This window comes from Pristis pectinata, chromosome 13 (genome assembly GCF_009764475.1).
Source record: "Pristis pectinata isolate sPriPec2 chromosome 13, sPriPec2.1.pri, whole genome shotgun sequence".
NCBI lineage: Eukaryota > Metazoa > Chordata > Chondrichthyes > Rhinopristiformes > Pristidae > Pristis > Pristis pectinata.
Window position 1 is genome coordinate 13,892,367 of NC_067417.1, and position 15,311 is coordinate 13,907,677.

A 15,311-nucleotide genomic window follows, 5' to 3' on the forward strand; every position below is an offset into this window, starting at 1 on the left:
ATGAAAGGGGGGGGGGGGGACAGGATAATGTTTCAGGTATAAAACCCTTGAGATTGCCCAATTCTGATGAAGAGTTGCACCAGCATATTAAGCTACTTGTTCTCTTCACAGATGCAGTGAGTCCTTCACTATAGTTATTTTCTGTTTGTTGTAAATGTTATTGTTTTCAGCAGATGTAAAGAACTTGGGAACTTGGGAATATAACAGCTGATTACAAAGAAAGGTGTGGAGTTAAATGGTCAAATGATTCACGACTTAAAATTATATTGTGATATATTTTATCATTACAGTGAAACTACAAATACTTATCTTTATCCACTAACCTAAATAGGTTAATGTATTGCTACTAATATTGGCTAATGAAATTTCATTTTCATGCATTTCCTATGTGCTTAATGGAGAGATATCAGGCTAAGGTTGATCAATATGTGTGTTGCATACATTCTTCTTGTTATTCCTATTTACTAAGGCAAATAACAAAGAGCCAAATCTTCCTTATTAATGGCCAATAATAACTAACAGTAGTAATTGATACAACAATGCAACACAATTCATAACACAGTGTACATATTGTTCTTTAAGGTACATGCACACCTTTTATATTACACTGCTTTCCCCTAAAAAAGTAATAAACCCATGACAGAAATAACTATGTACATATGCTAAAGTATTTTTATCAATTAACTATTTGCATGCAATGCAGAATTATGCAACTAATTAAGTACAAAACACATTTATACACAGTCATCAATTATGAAGATAGCTAAATATAAATCTGCTTTTCAAATCCTCTCAATTACAAATTTATCACATAAACTAAACTCAATTCAACAGAACATGCCCCTGAAACTTAACATACATCAAATCCCCATTAACCACCACAGTATTTGCTACTATCCTTTGGTAAAACAAACCTATTAATAATAATTTGTAACTTTAGATTTTCTTCATGCCTCCTTCCCGTTGTCCATACTCACACACTGGTTCACAGTGCAAATTTCAACACAGCTCTCCTGGAAACTTTTCTTTTCTGTATTGAACTCTTCAAAGTGAGTGAATTATCTAACCTGTGGCGACTCACCGTCTGCGCAAGCGAACCGGCTCGGCGGTCAGGGCGCACATCATCAGAGCGGCGAGGTCCAAGATGGTGCTGGGACTTCGTCTTCCCCGAGCGATGGGGGGGGAACCTGCGCGCGGGTAAAGTTTGATGATGTAGCACGTACGTCATTTCCATTTTTGGAGGGCGGGAACCGCGCTGCTTAAAAGACCCGCGCAAGGTGGGTAAATAAATCAGTCTTGTTCCACAGCTTGCAGACTCGCGTCTTTATTCTCGCATCGTGGTAGCAGCTGCTACATTGGTGACCCCGATGGTCCAAACGGATTTTGGACCCACACAATGACTGACAACGCAGCAGCCAACGCAGTGGCGCTCAAGCTGCCCACCTTTTTGACGTTTCTGTCCCGCATGTGGTTCAACCAGGACGAAGCCCAGTTCCAACTGCGGCAGATGACCTCCGACTCCACACGGTACTACCACGTGGTCAGCTCCCTGGACCAGGAGACAGCCGCCCAGGTCGGAGACTTCATCCAGACTCCTCCAGAGGAAGGCAAGTACCTGTCTTTCATTTCGACCTCCGGCCTCTCCCGTCGTGAGTGCACTGCCCGCCTGCTTCATCTTGATGGCCTGGGGGACAGATCTCCATCGACCCTGATGAATGAGATGCTGGCCTTGGCTGAGGGACACAAGCCCTGCCTGATGTTCGAGCAGGCCTTCCTCGAACAGCTGCCCGACGATATTCACCTGCTGTTGGCTGACACCGACTTCAGCAACCCACGTGAGGTAGTTGCCCGGGCAGATGTCCTGTGGAAGGCCAAACGTGAGAGCAGTTCGTCCGTCGGCCAAATCACCAGACCGCGTGCCCATCGCCTACCTAAACCAGTCCCAGCAGCCGAGCGACCACACCCTAGAAACACAGACGACAACACTGACGACCAGCTGTGTTTCTACCATCAGAGGTGGGGCGCAGAGGCCCATCGATGCCACCCACCCTGCAAGTTTCAGGGAAATGCCAGGGCCAGCCGCCGCTGATGGCTATGGCGGCTGGCCACCAATACAGCCTCCTATTCATTTGGGACAAGCAGTCCGGGCGTCGTTTCCTTGTCGATACTAGAGCAGAGGTCAGTGTTTTACTCCCAATCGGCCATGACACTCGCAACAGGCAACAGGGACCCACCCTCAAAGCCGCAAACGGCACAACGATTCGAACTTTCGGTACCCGTACAATCCGATTACAATTCGACAGCACCTGTTTTACCTGGAACTTTACCCGAGCCACTCCTGGGAGCCGACTTCCTCTGGGCCCACAGCCTGTTAGTTGACCTTCGAGGGAAACGGCTAGTGCACTCCAGAACCTTCCAAACTTACTCTCTGGGAGAAGCCAGCCTACCAGCCCTGCGCCTGTCTGGCAACAAGTTCACCAAGCTCCTAGCTGAGTTCCCATTGGTTCTCGCACCTCAGTTCACGAATTCGATGCCCAAACATGGGGTGCAGCACCACATCACTACGGCAGGGCCACCCCTTTACGCCTGAGCATGACGACTACCGCCAGACAAGCTCCGCCTGGAGAAGGAGGAGTTCCGCCGCATGGAGGAGCTGGGGATTGTTTGCAGGTCAGACAGTCCCTGGGCCTCCCTCCTGCACATGGTCCCCAAAGCCACGGGCAGCTGGAGGCCCTGCGGCGACTACCGCAGGCTGAACAACACCACCACCCCAGACCGCTACCTCATCCCTCATATCCAGGACTTCATGGCAAAACTACACGGGGCCCACATCTTCTCCAAGGTGGACCTCGTCCAGGGATACCACCAAATCCCGGTCCACCTTGACGATGTCCCCAAAACTGTGCTCATCACTCCATTAGGCCTCTTTAAATTCCTTCGAATGCCATTCGGTCTTAAGAACGCCGCGCAGACCTTCCAATGGCTGATGGACGTGGTAGGCCGCGACCTGGACTTCGTGTTCATTTACTTAGATGACATTCTCATCGCCAGCCATAACCGCCAAAAACACCTTTCCCAGCTCTGCCAACTGTACTCCCGCCTCAGTGATTTCGGCCTCACTATCAACACAGCCAAGTGCCAATTCGGCCTCGACTCTATCGATTTTCTCGGCCACAGAATCACCAGCGAGGGAGCAACACCCCTACCCGCCAAGGTAGACGCTATCCGTCATTTTGCCCGTCCTAACACAGTCAAAGGCTTGCAGGAGTTCGTTGGGATGGTCAACTTTTACCATCGTTTCATCCCTGCAGCAGCCCGTATCATGCACCCTTTGTTCTCGCTGATGTCTGGCAAGGGCAAGGACATCGCCTGGAACGACAAGGCCGCAGCTGCCTTCATTAAGGCCAAAGAAGCCCTAGTAGATGCCGCGATGCTGGTACACCCCAGGACAGATGTTGCAACCGCCCGCACGGTGGACGCATCCAGCACCGCGGTTGGTGGGCTACTGGAACAACTAATCGAAGGCCGTTGGCAACCCTTGGCGTTTTTCAGCAGGTACCTTAGGCCACCCGAACTTAAATACAGCACCTTTGACCGAGAACTACTAGCGCTGTACCCGGCGATCCAGCATTTCCGGCACTTTTTAGAAGGCAGGCCTTTCACCGCTTTCACTGACCACAAGCCATTGTCTTTCGCCTTCTCTAAGGTCTCCGATCCCTGGTCAGCCCACCAGCAGCGACATTTGTCCTAAATTTCCAAGTTCACAACGGATATCCAACATGCCTCCGGAAAGGACAATGTTGTTGCTGACGCGCTCTCCAGACTGACCATCCACAGCCTGTCCCTGGGTGTAGACTATGCGGACCTGGCTGACGCACAGCAAGCCGACGACGAGCTGCCCAGCTACAGAACCGCAGTCTCAGGCCTGCAGCTCCAAGACTTTGTAGCTGGCCCAGGTCAACAGATCCTCCTGTGCAACATCGCAACAGGTCAGCCCCGCCCTATAGTTCCTGCAGCCTGGCAGAAACGAGTTTTCGACTTGGTACACGGGTTGGCACACCCATCCATCAGATCGACTGTCCGACTAGTCACCAGCAAGTTCGCCTGGCATGGCCTGCGCAACCAGGTCAGATGCTGCCAGACTTGTCTGCACTGCCAGACATCAAAAATCCAATGACATACCAAGGTCTCGCCACAGCAGTTCGAGCCTACCCATAGAAGGTTCAACCACATTCACGTCGACCTCGTTGGTCCCCTGCCTGTTTCAAGAGGAGCGCAGTACCTCCTTACCATCGTGGACCAGTTCACGAGGTGGCCAGAGGCAACCCTTCTCTCAGACATTACGACCAATTCCTGCGCCCAGGCGCTGCTCACAACTTGGGTCTCGCGCTTTGGTGTTCCAGCCCACATCACTTCAGACAGAGGCGCCCAGTTTACCTCCAGCCTATGGTCTGCATTAGCGAACACTGCTAGGAATGCAGCTGCACACCACCACAGCCTACCACCCTCAGTCAAATGGGTTGGTAGAACGTTTCCACCGCCATCTGAAATCAGCCCTGATGGCCCGCCTGAAAGTTCCTAATTGGGTCGACGAACTGCCTTGGGTCCTGCTCGGCATACGCACTGCCACCAAGGAGGATCTCCACATTTCATCAGCTGAACTCGTGTACGGTGCGCCCCTGGTCGTCCCAGGGGAGTTCATACCCACCCTTAGGGGGCAAAAGGAGCAACCAGCGGCAGTCCTAGGAAGACTGCGCGAGAGGCTCGGCAGCTTGGCACCGATTCCCACTTCGTGACATGGTCAGTCCCCATCCTGTGAGCCCAAGGAACTACAAGACTGTAAGTTTGTTTTCGTTCGCAGGGGCACACCCCGGGCACCGTTGCAACGACCATACAAGGGGCCGTTCCAGGTCATCAGAAATAATGGGTCCACCTTTATTTTGGACATTGGGGGCAAGGAAGAAGTCTTCATGACGGACCACCTCAAATTGGCCCATTTAGACCTACATCAACCGTTCGAGATCCCAACACCGCGACGCAGAGGCCAACCACCCAAGCAACAGCTAGCACAGCCCATGAACTTTGAGGACCATATCGTCGGTTCTGGGGGGGTGGGGGGGGTGGTTGTGTGATGACTCACCGTTCGCGCAAGCGAACCATCTCGGTGGTCGGGTCACACGTCGTCGGAGCGGCGAGGCCCAAGATGGCGCTGGGCCTTCATCTTCCCCGGGCAACGGGGGGAGAAACCACGCACGCGAAAAGTTTTGAAGACGTAGCGCGTACATCATTTCCATTTTCGGAGGGCGGGAATCGCGCCGCTTAAAAGACCCGCGCAAGGCGGTTAAATAAATCAGTCTTGTTCCACAGCTTGCAGACTCGTGTCTTTATTCTTGCATTGCGGTAGCAGCTGCTACAACCTTTCCTTTCTGCTTTCCAATGAACACTATACTGAGCCAACATCAGTCTATCCAAGCCTTAGATAATATCAAACACGGGTTCTTCGGACTCCTCCGGTCACCTCCACATAACAACACAATCTTCCCTCAGCTTAATCTGAGCCTGGTTCAAGCCATTTAGTAGCAGTGGAGACTGTGCTATTTTCCAAGACCTATGCAGTCTCTTCCACCTCCACAACCTTGTCAGATTTAATGGACAAAGCTTCACTATAATACCTTATGTCACATTTCAATCCTTCCATCATCCCGGTGGGTTCCAGAAATGGTGCTGCTGTTGTCTTAACACTCCTGAGAAACGGCTCTGTTGTATCATCCATGCAGACCACTTCTGAACTGGTTGTTATTGAACTCTGTGAATGCTTCTATCACCCAAAAGAAAAGAGTGAGTTTAAGCACTGAATGGACCATTTTTACCCCACACTTTCTTTGGAATTTTTATGAATCCAGTCTGGGTCAGGAGATGCATTGAAACAACAACAAAAAAAATCCATTTATATTATTCCTTTAATGGAACAAAAGAAACCCAGGGTGCTTCAGGTGTGAAAATAGATGCCTAATCACAGGACTGAAAGGGGATACAGTTCGAGGCAGAGACAAAACCATGGAGAGCTTTGAAAACAAGGATGAATATTGTAAAATTGGGCATTGCTTAACCAGAAGCCAGTAAAGATCATCAAGCACAGGGGTGACAAGTGAATGGGACTTGTGTCAATTTCGGGGCAAGAGTAGCAGAATATTGAATGACCTCTCATTTATGGAGAGTGGAATGAGTGTATTGTATCGCAGGTACAACAACATTTAAAAGACAGTTGGATATATACATGAATAGGAAAGGTTTAGAGGTATATGGGCCAAATATGGGCAAATGGGGCTAGCTCAGATGTGCATCTTGGTCAGCATGGATGAGTTGGGCTGAAGGGTCTGTTTCCATGCTGTATCACTTTATGACTATGACTGTATGAGTGAGGCAGCCAGTGGTGAATTGAAATAAAAACAGAAAATGTTGGAAATATTCAGCAAATCAAGTAGGATCTGTGGAGAGTGAAAAAAGAGTTAATATGTCAGGTCTGAAATGATTCAACCTGAAGCGTCTTGCATCTTCTGTCTTTATTTCAGATTACCTGTAGTTATTTGCATTTAGTGCATTGGAAAAGTCAAGTCTGGAGGTAACAAAGGCAGTAATGAGGGTTACAGTAGTAAATGAACTGTTGCTGGCAGAGTCAGGAAGAGGTAGAACTAGGATGATATAAGCTCCAAAATTCAACTTTATAACACATGGTAAAGTTTGTAAAGCAGGCTTCTAATGCCTGTACTTTAACCTCAATGAAAACTTTACAACTTTTGTACATTTTATTAGATTCAAATATATGAAAGTCATTGATAGTTTTTCCATATACTCAAAGAGATGCCTTCAAAGAAGATTAATTTACAAAAACTGAATTAAAGACAAATAGATTATTTAATTACAAAAGGATGTAGATTATTTAATTGGTTGCATTGTTTGGAGAATATAGTTAAAGTGATGTTGGACAACTTCTAAAATGCAAGACTAGGTTTCACTTTACTGTTTGCACTTGGGGTGTTAAATGTCAGTGATATGTTTTACACAAGGCATGTGTCAAGAAATGGTGCTTCAGTAGATTAAACCTCTGCTTCCAATAAACCACCCAAATAAGTGGTGAATACAAAAATATGAACTACATTCATATTTCTAAATGTAAGCTGGTTTTGCCAGAATTCAATTAAGCTTTACAGATGACGTGGAAACTGTCTGCTGTTTTGCTAAAACAGAGAGAGAGAGATCTTAAAGAAGCATTTTGAGAAATAAACGTTCAGAAGATTTTTGAAACCTAAACCAATAAAGTTCTTAACACTTTAAATTAGCATCTGCAGAGCTAGTGTTAAAGCTACATCATGACAAAAAACACCAGTAATTCTGTTTCAGTGACCTCTCAACCCACGAATCCTCCAAGCTAAATCAAATTGACCCAGGAGAGACAGAGTTACTAAGAAAGCACAAATCACTGACGCCGAACACCTGGTGCTTATGGGAGACTGCGTGTATGATCACTGCAATCTGAGGAGCAAGGTGGGGAACTGTAAGGAGAAACATTATTTCATCTAATACATATGTGACAGTACCAAAAAACTGTCAGCGATAGTCTTGTTTTAAAATTTGTTTCTATCATATATAAACAGAGTTTGTTTCTGGGTGGTTTGTATCTTATGTTTGTCAGCCTCCTCTTCTAACTCATCCTTTCCTTAGCCCTCACAATTGTGGAATCTCCAACACCCAACCTCCCTTTCCCCCTGCAATTTTTCAGTTTTTAAGATCATACTGGCATCTCATTGTATCTCCATGTCAACCGTAACCAAGTCTCTGTGCTTCACAGGCTGGTTTTTCCTCCTAGATTTCTTGATTTAAATTTGTTAAAGAAAGAGTGTCAGAGGTGGGCTTAATGATGGGCTCCTCTAGAGCAACAATTCAATTTTAACTGAAATCGTATCAGACAGACAAATTTGCATTTAAAACATACTTTTCATGACCTCAAATCTTTTAAGAGGATGGATTTTGAAGCATAGTTTCTGTTATGATGTAGGAAATGCAGCAGCAAATTTGCATACAGAAAGCTCCCATAAACATCAAAATGACAATGATTGGTTAATGTTACCTGATGAACAAATATGTTGCAGGATATGGGGGATATTTCTTTGGCCATTCTTTGGAATAATGCCATTGGGTGTTTATACCATCTGAGAGAACAGTTTGAATCTCATTTGGAAGGTAATGACTGCATAAACAGTGCAGATTATGTAGAATGAGGGATGAATATTGTATTTCTCTTCTTCAAAATTGTTTCAAGGAATTTTTTCCTGCAGCTGAGAGTACAAACTGTGTCTTGCTTTTCTATTTCATCCAACACAAAAACACTGCCTTGGTACTGCACTGGAATGTTAGGCTAGAATTTTTGTATTCATTTCTGAATATATTTGATATTGCACTTCAGGACAGTTATATATGCTGCTCAGCTGTACACCAGCTTCACAGATTTTATCCAGAATAATTCAAACACCATTTATCAAAGCCATTTTAATTTATGATTGATTGTTGTTTAGTTTTGCTTTCTTGTGGCTATTGGTGATTAACTGTGTATACATTGTCCTGTATAAAGAAAGAAACAAATTCATTGAACATGAGGTCTCTGAAGTGGTTAGCTCTGAGCACAGCTTAACTCTGAAGTAATGCCCATCATTTGAAAGATTTCAGACCATGTGTACTGCTTCAGGGTTAAGCAGCCTCCACTCAAGCTGTAATTTAACTTTATACCATAAACATATTTTTGGGTGGGGCATCTCTAATGGGGAGACATAGATGAATTTGGATTATCAGAGAAGCAGAAAACGCTGTAACAGTACAACAGATCGGTCACCGGCTGAAAGACAGAAGATAGATAGATCAACATTTCAGCTGAGACCTCTTATCAGAACTGGCATCACCATTGCTGAGCAGCTCCTCCATGGAGCTGCGCAAAACAGCTGCCTTTCTGTGGAAAAACAGCCAGCCTATTTGAACCACTGACCTTTACATGTTCGCCTTTTTTGTTTTGCCCAGTCTGACAAAAGGGCATCCCACAAGTCCTGCAGTGCTGATCTGAAGATGGGGTACAACTCAAAACATCAACCTCCTTTTCCTGCTCCAGATGTTGAGCTACTGTACAATTCCAGACTTTTATGCTGCTTTTATTTAAACTTGTAGTTTTTTTCCCTTCCGCATTGTGCAGTAACTTTGCGGATCCTTCTATTACTTTGTGGGATATTCACATGCCTGTGTTTCACAGACTCATCTAAAGTTTGCCTTTCTATTATTTTAATGGAGGTGTTTACTTTAAGTGTTAACACCTCGGCTAAAATGCCAGAGAGATGAATTCCAGACGAATGCAGTGAGAGTTTGCACACCAACATTTATGGGACTGATTTCTGGGTGCCTTTTCACTCTGGAAGGCAAATGAGTGTCCACTGTTGTTAATTAAACAGAACCCACCCAGTGATCTTTTCATCCATTGATTATTTGACTTAAAGGATAAATCCAATGAGTTACATCTTATTGAATCTGGGCACACAGTTTTACTTATCTACTGTGAGAACATCCCCATCTCTCCCCTTCCCAGCCCCTCACACCTCCTCCAGTTACCATCTTCAGTGGGTACGGCTTTGAAAGCTTTTGCACAGTATATCAAAAACTGTGCAGATGACTAATACTGAGTAAAAGCTTTTACTGCCAAGAGATATTTTTAACTCGAAGCCTCACCGTGGACTTGTTCAACCTCCAAATTACAGCGTCTTTAAAGCACTTTGCATAATCCTGATGTCCATGTTTGTGCATGCTTTATCAATCATCTTGACACTGACCACTATGCTCAATACCCAGTGACACTCATGCAGTCTTCTCTCCTTCACTGTGTGCATTGCTTTCTGTGAAACAGAAATGATTGATTGCTTATGGAATATTTATTTGTACAACATAAGTGCTCCATGACCATCCCATTTTGCTCGATGGTAAGGATTCTAAGCAAAGCTTCATAGCACTGCTGGAATATCAGGACACACACATACACACGCACATGCACACACACACAGATTAAAAATTAAAAATGAAATCACTTGTAAAACATGCTACTAACAGCATTATGGTGTCTTCCAACTGAACAAGCCATAGAAGGGATTGTATCAACTGTGGATCTGCAGGGAACACACTTGTCTCTGATGCTGAAGGCTGAGGGGTTAAATCCAACTCCAGTGACTTGGCGGCCTTACACTGCTGCTTTTACAGTGCCTCAGAAATGTTTTGCAATGTCCTGAAGTTATGAATGCAAGTTTCTTCTTTATAAGTAAACCAATGCACTGCAATTCCTCATGGGATACCTTCTGCATTTCAAAGACCTGAATAACCCTTAATTACTCAAGTTCATTATGCACATTTCTTGCATTGTCCTGCATCTTCTAAGTTTCAGTTGACTATCTGTTTGAATTTGGCCATGGTAAAGTGTTTGTGTTGTATCAAATTTTCAGAGGATGATAGTTCATCCCATGTCATTTGGACATATTTCCCATAGCAAGGATGCCAACAGTTACAGATCAAAATATATTACTAATTGGTCTCCTCAAATAGATTGTGTCCATTCGATTCCTACTTTAGCCTCAGATGAGGTCAATTGCTGCATGTGCTTAGAGACTGGTGTTGGTTGGAGAGTGGAGGCAAAATGGGAATACTGTAGAGGTTTAACATTTTGCCAGCATGATCACAGTTGTTTTCGACCAGCAACACAGCAGCACCAAAAGAACAATAGACACAGATCATAAAATATTAGATTCATTACTGTGCAGTAGGAGGCCATTCAAACCATTGTTTCTGTGCTGGCTCTTTGTAGAGAAGACTAGTCAGTTCCATTTTCCTGTGCTTTCCCCATAGCCCTGTAAATTCATTGCCTTCAAATTATGTTACCAATTTCTTTTTGAAAAACACAGTTGAATCTGCACTTTTAGACAATGCATTCAAGGTTATAACTACTTGCTCTGTAAAATAGTTTATCCTCGTCTAACCCATTGATCCCTTACCAATCATTTTACATCTGTGTCCTTTGGTCCTTAAATCCTTTGTAAATCCTTTGAACAGTTTGTAAACACACATACACACATACACAATATATATGTAAAGTTTGAGGGTACCTTTAAGAATTATGTGTATCGTACGGTCTAACTGCTGAAGATGAGTGCTAATTTTTTTCCATAAAGTATGTTTGTCAGTAGTTCTTGTTAGTGAACAACAGTACAAAACAGCTTGTGGATATTACAGTGGCATTGAGTTTGGGATGTTGGTGCTTGATGGAATAAGAAGCCAATAATTAATTGTGAGGTAATAGAGAACAGGGTTTGCCAAGTAAACTTGTTGCAATGGCTGACAGTGGATGTGGCATATATATTGACAAGCTTGAAATATACAAAAGGTCTCAGCCACTTGATCCGTACGTGGCATGAATGGAAATGTTCCCCAATGTGATTAATGTCATCAGAATCTCAAGAGAGGAGACAGAACAGAGAAAGTTGTAAAATATGAAAAGAGGAATGCAATATTGTTGGTGACATGAGGGCCAGAGGTGAATGAGATGTTACTGAGCTACAAACCACAGACAAGGACTCTGAAGAGGACACTGTAGGAATATTGAAGGGCGCTTACCCAGTGCCTTCAGAAAATTTCTAGAGTTACAAATTTGGCATTTGCAACCAGAAACCAGAGTAAAAGGTTGGTCAGCATATGTTCAGGTTGAAGACATTGTCAAAGAGCTTTGACTTCAAGACTTCCTTAGCTTGGCCACCAAGAGTTTGTTTTATGGACAGATTGATGAGAAAATTCAGGTGAAGCCATTTGATATGGAGGATGTATCTCTGAAGGAGGTATGCAGAATGGTTTCCTCTATGGGAATGGTGGTTAAGAATGAGAGGCAGCTTTACTTGAAGCATGGTAGCATAGCGGTTAGCGCCACATTATTACAGCGCCAGCGATCGGGGTTCGATTCCCGTCGCTGTCTGTAAGGAGTTTGTACATTCTCCCCGTGTCTGCATGGGTTTCCTCCGGGTGCTCTCGTTTCCTCTCACATTGCAAAGACGTACGGGTAGGTTAATTTGGGTTTAAAGTTGGCGGCGCAGACTCGTTGGGCCGGAAGGGCCTGTTACCATGCTGTAAATAAAATTTTAAATTTAATTCTGATTTTATCCAAAATAATTCAAACACCAGCTACCAAAGCTATTTTAATTTACAATTGATTGTTGTTTAATTTTGCTTTCTTGTGGCTATTGCTGCTTAACTGTATGTACATTGTCCTGTACAAAGAAGGAAACAAATTCATTGAACATCCCGTATGGTGGATACCCACATTGTCTGTAGTGTCATGTGTTGTGTGACGTCAGGAAGAAACCATTGAGTCACAAGGTCCCAAAAGGCAAGAAGAACCAGTATGTCTGGAATCTGAGCCTTTTTATTGTCCACTGAGATCAGCCTTCCATGCCCTTAAGCTACAAGTGGAGGAGAAGCTGCATATTAGAAATCAATGGATGATGGTTCAACAAAATGATTGGGCATCACCATTGGTCTCCAAGGCTGATAAAACTATACGTTTATATGGGGATTTCAAAGTTATTCTGAATGGAACCATTCACAATGAGCAGTATCCACTGCCCAACTTGCAAGATTTATTCATGGAGTTGGTGTGTTCATGATGTTTCAGCAAATTAGACTTATCTCATGACCACACACAATTAGAAAGGGAGTCAGGAAGTTAGAGTTATCCAATCATTAATACAAAAATGGGTTATATATTTACACCAAATTATCATATGGGGTTAAATTGTTTAGTCCACGATGAACAAAATACTGCGAGGGATCTCAGGGCTTCCATGAACCAAGATGACATTGTTATTGCCACAGAGATCAAACAGGAGCACTTGTGGTTAAGGGAGATACTCTTCAGGTTATAGAACCACAAGGTACAACTGAAATGGCAAACTGTATTTAAACTGCCTATTGTTGTTTGCTTGGGCTTCTGATTGAAATGAATGGCATTTGTCTGTCCAGGGAAATTTCATGGCCATATTGGAGCCAAGTAGTGCTACTCAACTTTTATTTTATGGCGGCCATAGACTTATACAACATGGAAGCAGACCCTTCAGTCTACCAAATCCACACCGATCATCAAGTACCTACACTAGTTCCATTATTTACAGTTACCCCACATACCCTGTCCCCAGACTGCACCACTCATTTACACACTAGGGACAATTTACAGTGGCACCGAGTTATAAAAGTCAGGAAGTTCTGATTCATTTGTATCAATGTTTAGTTAGGCCATATTTGGAGTACTGTGTGCAGTTCTGGTTGCCACTCCACAGGAAGGATGTGGAGGCTTTGGAGAGGGTGCAGAAGAGGTCCACCAGGATGTTGCCTGGATTGAAGTATATTAGCAAAAGGAGGGGTTGGACAAACTTGGATTGCTTTTGCTGGAGTGTGAGTGGTGAACTAATAGAAGTATATAGAATTATGAGAGGCATAGATAGGGTGGATAGTCAGCGACGTTTTCCCAGAGTGGAAATGATAAATACTAGAGGGAATAGGTTTAAGGTGAGAGGGGAAAAGTTCAAAGGAGATGTGCAAGGCAAGTTTTTTTACACAGAGAGTAGTAGGTGCTGGAACAAGCTGCCAGGGGAAGTGGTGGAAGCAACCACGATAACGACATTTAAGAGGCATTTAGACAGACACATGAACAGGCAGGGAATAGTGGGATACAGACCACATGCAGGCAGATGGGATTAGTTTAGATTGGTAACATGGTTGGTGCAGACATGGTGGGCCAAAGAGCCTGTTCCTGTGCTGTACCATTCTATGTTTTATGTTCTCTGTTTAATGTTCTTTACACAAATCAGTGCTGGCTATGAGATGAGGTACCAAGGTGAGCATATAACCTGTGTGGAGTAAAGCTAGGCAATTATAACTTACAGAAACCACTACAGCTGCCTTATGATGCCTACAGCTCTGGGGTGGATATAGTCATCCCCAAGTTCAGGAATCAAGTCATAAGCTATCAACTGTTTATGCTTCTCATACCCTCACAGACAGTAAGAAAAAACTATGCACGAATGGAACAAAAAAGCTTTGACCATTATTTTTATGGTTAATCACCGTTCCAACAATGGTAGCTATATGACTGCATGATGGGCTACTTTGTCATTGCACCTGGATTACTCCATTGAATACGGAAGACTGAAACAATGTGCTGAGTCACCTCAATAAGTTCATATGGTGGTCAGTCCAACTCTTTGCTCTTTGAATAAATTTGTTGTTTTTCAAGTTCTTATTGGATCTATTCGCGGCTATTTTATATATATGGCCCTTGTTTTGGACTCACCTGCAAGTGAATACCTCTTAACATCTACTTCGTTGAACTTCTGAGCAATTTTAAAAACCTCTCAGCATTTTTTTTACATCAAGTGAAAAGAAGCTTGGCCACTTCAGTATTCCTGAGAGGTAGAACCTCTCAGTTCTGGTTTAGTCCTTGCAGATCTCTTTTGCACCTTTTTTAGACTCCCCATATCCTAAAGATGATTCACATGAAATAATAGGTTGTCTTCAGCTGGTGATTCCTGGCAGAACCACCGGCAGTGCGCATTGGCTTGTTCCTGAATTCTGCACCTGAACAATGCATCAATTTGTGCTCTTCGACATTGTCAGCTGTTCAATCTGTCAAGGATTTTAAGCATTTTTGAATGCTCTGATGATTGGAGCCATTGAAAAGCTATTTAAAAACTCTGAAAAAAATTGATGTATTTTAAAAGTTATTAAAATCAATAAATAAAAATACATAAACAAAGTTAAATGGATTGTTGCATACAAAAAATGAACTAATAATTACCACCGTCCCCCACAGTCATTTATCTCCATTGAAATGAATAAATTTCCTATTCATTTGGCTTCTGCTAGTGAATGGCAACAAGTTTGTGCTTCAGATCTGGATTTCACAACAGTCCATGCGACAATACAGTTGGAAAATCTCAGCAAAGAGCAGTTACTGGGTTTTGTGTAAGTGCAAGAATCCTGAAATTAGTGGCACATCGGGTTATGCCAATAATTTGGCACAGGATTGTTGGCAATTCCCAGCAACTTCCAGCCCTTTGGTTCTTATTTGCATTTTAAAATTACAGCACAGAGGCCATGCTGCCCATTGAAACTGAACCAGCTCTTTGTAGAGAATTACCTTCAGATTAATTTCCCCACTCTTTCCCTACAAATAATCTTTGCTCAGTGCC